At 41.6% G+C, this 7,788-nt stretch overlaps 2 pseudogenes; both read right to left on the bottom strand.

Moving 5' to 3' along the window:
• Positions 1–1,373: 1,373 nt before the first annotated feature.
• LOC144374339 (huntingtin-interacting protein K pseudogene) lies at positions 1,374–5,158 on the bottom strand (annotated as a pseudogene).
• Positions 5,159–5,321: 163 nt separating this feature from the next.
• Positions 5,322–7,099, bottom strand: LOC144374324 (Krueppel-like factor 4 pseudogene; annotated as a pseudogene).
• Between the last annotated feature and the right edge of the window lie 689 nt (positions 7,100–7,788).

Raw genomic sequence — 7,788 nt, forward strand, 5'->3', positions numbered from 1 at the left:
TTGTATTTTATTTAAAGAAACAGTTTCACTGATTTGCTTAGCATTTCTCCCTTGCTGAAGCTGACATTGAACTCATGATCCTTCTGCATCAGCCTTCCAAGACCCTGGGATTACAGAAGTGCACCACTGCACTCAGTTCTGTTCACATTTTTAATGCCAGCATTTCCTCTTTGCCTTATCAACTATTTTTAATGCTATATTTCACATGGATGTATTATTTCTAATTTTTCTCCAAGAACTGCATGGCAGTTTATAGATTTTGCTTTCTCTTTGTGAGCACTTAACATGAGAAAAAAGCAGACACAATGAGTTTCTTAGAAATGATATAAAGGAGGAAAACGGTGACACTTTGAAGAGAGAAAATGTGTCCACTCTGTAAAGAGAAAAGTATGGCTCTTTTGCTCTCCAGTTTTAGTAGATATCTAAAAAAAGATTCTACAGAGTCCTCTGTAGGTACACTTCTTGACTTCGGAATCACAGCAGGATAATATCAAACTCTCAAGTATCCACTGTCATGACAACTTTAGGTTAATTAGCCTCATGTTCACAATTTCTAATTGAATTGTTAATCATAAACTCTTGCAGATTTTATGCTTAGTAGGAATTATCTTTATTTTCCTGACTTCCAGAATCTGGTCTTTAACAGAGTCACAAAAGTCCCCCCTTCAGTGCAACTTGTGTTTCTCTTACAAACATTATTTTGAAACTGCATTTCTCCTGCATATAATAGTTTATTAAAGAATGTGACACATTCTGTTCAGTTAATCCAGAAAGGGTGCAAGTAAATTGCATCTTGGAAAATAAAACATAGGGTCAATGTGTTGGGCTTATTTATTTATTTATTTATTTATTTATTTATTTATTGTACTGTATGTTGAAATCAGAGCTAGTTAACCACTGAGATACATCACCAGCTCCTTTTTTATATTTTATTTAGAGACAATATCTCATTGAATTGCTTAGTGCCTCACTGATAACTTGCTGAGACTGGTTCTAAATTCATGATTCCCCTGCTTCACCCTTCCAAGCTGCTGGGAATACAGGTAGGTTGCACCATGCCCAACCTATCATTTACCTTAAAGATACTTCAGTTCTTTTACCAGATTATGTGAAAAATACTACAATGAAAATATAATTGTACTGTTTTCTATGATGTAGTTACTCCAATTTTTTTTAGATACATACCCAGAATTACTGCTACTGAATCATGTGACATTTTTATTTCAACTTACTGAAGAACCTTAATATCATTTTCAAAAATAGCTTTATTTAATGTATATTCCCACCAGCATTTTCACAACTGAGTCTTTATATCCATGCATATATGTTCTGGGGTACCTACTATCTTTCAGATTTTTATTTTTTATTATTTATTTATTTATTGCAAAAAAAGTCTTTATTGCAATAAGTTAATCCTGTAAATATGCCTGAAAAAGTACATATCAGTTGGTCAGAGCAATAAGAGCCTCCACCACGTTTCCCATGTGTTCCAGCAAGCTCCTCTCTGCTGCTGCTCGAGAAATCTCCATCTCTGTCATTATCAACTCCAGATCTTCTTTCTTGATAGTGACCTTTGCCAGTTCCTTCTCCCGTTCTTGTTTGGCTTTCTGCTCCCGAGACCTTCTATCTCCGATCACGGACATAGCCGTCTCCAGATTGGAACTCTGGATCTCCTTCTCCTCCACATAGTCGGTGACACGCTCCAGGTCCGCCGCACCACTGTCATGCTTCCGTGGCTTCTGGGGGGGGGGGCTGGTCGGGGCTGCTGGTCTCGGTTTCCAACTCCAGTTCCACGTCCCCCTCGGTCGCCAGATTTTTATTTTTTACTATAAATATTTTATTTATTTATTCACTAGTCATAGATAAACAAATATCTTTTATTTTCTTTATTTTTAAGTGGTTCTGATGCTTAAACCCAGTGCCTCCCATGTTCTAGGCAAGTACTCTATAACTGAGTCAGAACCCCAGCCCCTATCTTTCAGATTTATATCATAGGCATTCTGACAAGACGACACAGAGTGCAGAAACATATTTATTTGACTGATGCATTAAGCTTCTGGTGCAACTGTGTTATATTCCAGGCTAGAAGAAGAGTGTGCTGTAAATATTTTCTGTGATGAAACAGGAATCTTTGATTTCTAACACAGTTTTAACAGTAATGCTGAAAATTTTAGTTTTTGGAAGTAGTTACAAACAATACAAATCCACCTGTTTGTAATATGTGAATATATTTGCACATGTTCAGTCTCTATTGCTTATAGAAATTTTTAGGATATACTCCCTGGAACAGAAGGCACTAATTTTAGATGCTCAATACATGGAGAAATTACTTCTAAAAACAATTGGTAGGCCTGGAATTATTTTTGGGGTGAAGAAAGGTAGTTCAGGCCTCAGAAAGTGCTCAAATGTTATTTATTCTATCAGTAGTTGGCTTCATTTTCCCCTTTGGTACCTATAATTGAGTTGAGAGAGAAGCAATTCTTCCAGCAACAGAAGTTATCAGAACCACTGGAAAAATCTCTTTTTGGGAAAAAACTGACATCTTTGATATTTAAATTTTCTGACCTGACTTCAGGTTGTGATGCAAATGAAAAGGCACCAAGAAGAAGACTACCACTTTGTCATTTTCATACTTATATATCACTTCTTCTCTAACCAATGAATAAATTAAGATGAAAATTACAGAAAATTTTGAAGTCAGCTTATATGATCTCAATCTGTTTTTATTTAAGGTTATCCCTGATTTTTTTTTTCCACATATGTGGCACTTCACTCAACAACTCAAATGCGCTGGTGTATCCCAGCTATATCTACTCATTTCACTCTAGGTATTTTTTCAATTGTGCAATGTATCTAAATCTCAATTGTCCAATGTATCTGAATTCATTTGTGGCTTTGTCAGAGAAAGACCCACAAAATGAGTAGATGTGTATTTCATTTTTCAGTAGAGAAAGAAATGGTTACAAGCCTATATTCTGCTATATTTCTGTTATGATCCAGTTGTTGGTGTCCCCCCAAAAGCTCACATGTAGACAATGCAGAAAGGTTAGGAGAAGAAATTACTTGGTCATAGAGTTAACCTCATCAGTGAATTAATCCCTGAATGAATTAACTGTGGTAACTGAAGTGATAGTGTGTCACTGGAGGAAGTGGAAATTGGGGATTTGGCTTTGGAGTGTAAATTTGTATATTCCCCCCAAAAGAGAGTCTCTGCTTCATGATGACCATGTAAGTTTCTTCTCTCTTCCACACCCTTCTTCCATGATATTCTGCCTCACTTTGAACCCTGAGAAATTGAGCATTCTTCCAAAGAATAAGACCTCTGAAACCCTAAGCCTGCAAATAAACATTTATTCCTCTACAATTTCTCTGGTCAATTTCTTTAGTCACAGTGTGAAAAGGCAGATTAAAACAACTTCTAACTTCATCTCACCTGAACATGTGCTTTTTGTGATGAGTTTGAACCCAGTATCTTAGATATTCTGCATGCAAACTCACAGGGAACTGTGACCCCAGCCCAAATATCTAATTTTAGATTGCATTGTATTATCCCTTACTTCTAGTGTTATTTTGGATATGGATAAGCTTAGAATATTCTAATGCTCTTACCAATAAAAAAATAAATGTATATAAATTAATCTTTGGTTTTGGTTTATACTATGATTCCTTGCTCTTTATTATTATATTATAGTTTTATAATATACATCACTGTCACTTAATGATACTACTAGTTAACTTGCTTCCCTGAAGCAGAGATTTTGGGGGTAATTCATACATAATTTTTCTCCAAAGTATTTTTTCCCTTTAATCTCTTTCCTTTATCACAGAAAAATGCTGAAATTTTTTTGTTAATGTCTTTTCTTTGTTGTAGTTATACATAATACCTTTATTTTATTTATTTATTTTTATGTGGTTCTGATAATTGAACTCAGTGTCTTACATGTGCTAGGTGAAGACTCTACTGCTGAGCAACAACCCCAGATCCACATGCTAAAATTTTGATGAAAAATATTCAATATTACATTAAGGAAAAATTGTTGTATTTGTAATGATGAGTAGTATCTAAACACATTTGTGTAATTGGACCTTTTATGTCCTTGTCCAAATTTTTATTTTCCCATAAATTTTGCATATTATCTTTTAAAATATATATGCACTGTGTGAAGTAGTATACAAATATGACATTTATATAATACTGATTTGATGTTTTGTACTATGGGTTAGGCTAAATGTAGTGTGGCCAAAATGTGTCTCAACATTAGAAACCATTTTATTCACACTTTATTATTTGTATCTTCTTACAATGTGCACATTCTCTTTTCCTCCACCATACAGATTTTAACTGTGGAAAATTAATGATAAAATCTGAATGAATTAACTGTGTTAATTCATTCTACTATACTTTTATATGTTATTATGGTTTACAAGGGCAATCATTTCTATATTTTAATGCTACTGGTGGGGAAGAATCATATTTTTAAATAGGCACACAATTTAAAAAAAACCAGCAACTTACACTTCATCTGTAATTTATAAGAACATCTTACTCCACATCTTTATTAATACTGTTTAATTGTATGCATTTGGTATTATTAGATTTAGTCTTTTTCTAATTTATCAAGATGCTGATATTTCTATGAATAGTGAGCACTTATATATCACCTGTATAAAGAGGCTACTCAAGTAACTTGGCTGTTCTTCTCTTGGTGTTTTTGTCTCTTTTTTTCATTGTTCAGATAAAATATTATAGGTTTATTTAAAACTTAATTCTCACCTTGATTATGCAAAATACAAACTCCACAAAATGTTCATTTTTTTACTTTATAGTTTACAAATATACAAAATAGAAGTTTGCTTAAATTTATATTACATATTTATTAAGGCAAGGAACTATATAGAAAAAAAATACATTTGTTCTGCTTAAGGCATACTTGGGAATAAACCATTGTACAAATTATTGCATATCTGAAACCACAGTGCATAACAAACTGTCTGCATAAAAAATGTAAAAGAAGTAAACCAGGCGTATTTACCTGACTTAGGTCATACATGTAGATCGGAAGACAAAAATAGATTTTCCTTGTCAAAGTATGCAGCAGTTTGAGAACTTTGGCTTCCTCATTTGGTACCTTTAGAACCAAGACTCACCAAGCACCATCGCATAGGCCATTAAAAAACACATTTTTTCTGTACCTGAATTTCTTCCTCTTCTTCTAACATAATAATGGCTTTTAGAAGGCAAAGAGAATACAAGGTGATTTTTATGCTTAATATGGCATGGAAACACAATTCAAGGGAATTCTGGTCTTCCTCCTCCCACCCCCAACTCTCGGATCTAATTTATACCCTGATATCCAAACTTCCAGTCACCCCTTGGCATTCTGTAAGTCCAGGCATGTTCAAGTTGGATTGAGAATTGGAATGATAGAAGATCCAGTCACAGACCCTGTCAGTTCTTTGATTTGTCTTTTTCATTCCTCCTTTCTAGTAATCATCCGTTCCTTCACAAGCTGACTCCTGGGGAACTTGACCTTGATTGTAGTACTTGTCAGCTGGGCTCCTCCCCCCCGTGGGAAGACAATGTGTGAAAGGTTAAAAAAAATACTGAATTCTCTTCTGGCAGTGTGGGTCATATCCACTATTTGGGATTTAAAAGTGCCTCTTCATGTGTAAGGCCAGGTGGTCCCACCTGGAAAAGGCCCGGTCGCACTTCTGGCACTGGAATGGGCGGTGCCCGGTGTGTTTGTGGTAGTGCCTGGTCAGTTCATCAGAGCGGGCAAATTTCCACCCGCAGCCATCCCAGTCACAGTGGTAAGGTTTCTCACCTGTGTGGGTTCGCAGGTGTGCCTTGAGATGAGAACTCTTTGTGTAGGTTTTGCCGCAACCGGCATAATCGCAAGTGTGAGTGGCAGTCCTTTTCTGGGGCCAAGACCTTCTTCCCCTCTTTGGCTTGGGTTCCTCTGGCAGGCAGGAACCAGGTGGCATGAGCTCTTGGTAGTGGAGTGGTGGGACCTGTGGCTACATCTGGTCAGACAGGAAGGGTGGTTAGTTCGGTCCCGGATGGGGATGGAATCCTGGGGGAAGCGGCAAGACAGAGTGACAGTCCCGGTTGCTCGGCAGTTCTTCAGGACCCAGGGTCGGGGTAGTCCTGCTGGGGAGCTGCTGCCCCAGGGAGAAGTCATGCGCGCTAGGCCGGTGCCCATTGCTGAGCGGGGGTCCAGCGCCCAAGTGGGCCTCTAGGGGTCGACCGACCGTGCACGAAGAAACTGCCTCCTGCTTGATCTTGGGGCACATGCGAGGCGGCCTGCTGCTGTAGGGCGCTACCACCACCGGGTGGCTGCCGTCCGGGCTGCCTTTGCTAACACTGATGACCGACGGGCTGCCGTACTCGCTGCCAGGGGCACTCAACGATGCCTTCAGCACAAACTTGCCCATCAGCCCGCCACGTGGCGGCTGCGGTTGCTGCGGCGGAATGTACACGGGGTCCAATTCGGGCCGCAGGAGCTCCGCCGCCCGAAGGGCTCACAACGTTGATGTCCGCCAGGTTGAAGGGAGCGGTGGGAGGCGGCGCTGATTCCCGGCCATAGAGGAGGCCGCCGCTGGTGCCGCCTGGCGTCACACCGGGGTCACCCCCGGCCTGGATCGGATAACTGAAGCTGCAGGTGGAGGGCGCGCTGGCAGGGCCGCTACTCAATGGGGATGAAGAGGATGAGACTGACGCCGACGAGGACACGGTGGCGGCCACCGACTCCTGGTGGGACAATGAGTTGGAGAGAATGAAGTCTAGGTCCAGGAGATTGTTGAAGTCCTCCGTCTCCCTTCGAGGTAGAAGGGCCGGGTTGCTACCACCGCATGCAGCACTGGCTCCGCCACTCTCCAGGTCTGGGGCCACGGTCGCCACAGCCAGGTCGTAGGGGCGACCAGGAAGCACCCGGGGAAGTCGCTTCATATGGGAGAGCTCCTCTCGCCAGCGGTTTTTCGGGGCACCTGCTGGACGCAGTGTCTTCTCCCTTCCCACCGGGCCTGAAGCGAACGTGGAGAAGGATGAGAGCTGCGCGTCGCTGACAGCCATGTCAGTCTCGCCAGGTGGCTGCCTCATTAATGTGGGGCCCAGAAGTTCCTCGGATGCCTGAAGCAGCTGGGTATCCGAACCCCAAAGTCAAGAGGGGGGGGGGTAAAAAAAAAAAACAACCTTAGAAACGGAGCCAAAAACCAAAAAGGAAAGAATCCAATTGCCCAAGATTCTTCTTCTTTGGATTAAATATATATTGAAGACGTCTTTTTTTAAAAAGTTTCTTTGTGTAGAAAAGTTTTAGAAAAGTCCTAAACTCTTATAAAAATAGACAATCAGCAAGGCGAGTAAGTAGGTCCGGTGGCCAGGCTGAGTTCTCTTCGGCACAGCAGCGTCCCCCACCGCTGTCAAGGTCGCTGCGGCTGTCGTCGTGGGCGCAGGGGCTGTGTGTGGCCGGAGCGGTGGATGGGCGGCGCCGCCAGGTGAGAAAGGCCGCGGTGGCGCGGATCTGCGAGCTGGGCGGCGGCGCAGGAGTCCTGGGGGTTGCGCCGACCGCGCGGCCAGGGGCGCGGGCCACCGGCGGGTGGGTGGGTGGGTGGGGAGCCAGAGGGGCGGGGAGGGGCACTGGGCGGCTCCCCTGTGCCGCCGCCGCCCGCCACCGCCTCTGTTCCCCGCGCACCTGCAGCCGCGCTCGTTCTCTCTGGCCAGGGAACTCTGGTGTTTTTGTCTTTTCTTATTAAATGTATTTTGTCATGTTTCATGTAATTTATCTTACC

Source organism: Ictidomys tridecemlineatus, unplaced genomic scaffold (genome assembly GCF_052094955.1).
Source record: "Ictidomys tridecemlineatus isolate mIctTri1 unplaced genomic scaffold, mIctTri1.hap1 Scaffold_64, whole genome shotgun sequence".
NCBI lineage: Eukaryota > Metazoa > Chordata > Mammalia > Rodentia > Sciuridae > Ictidomys > Ictidomys tridecemlineatus.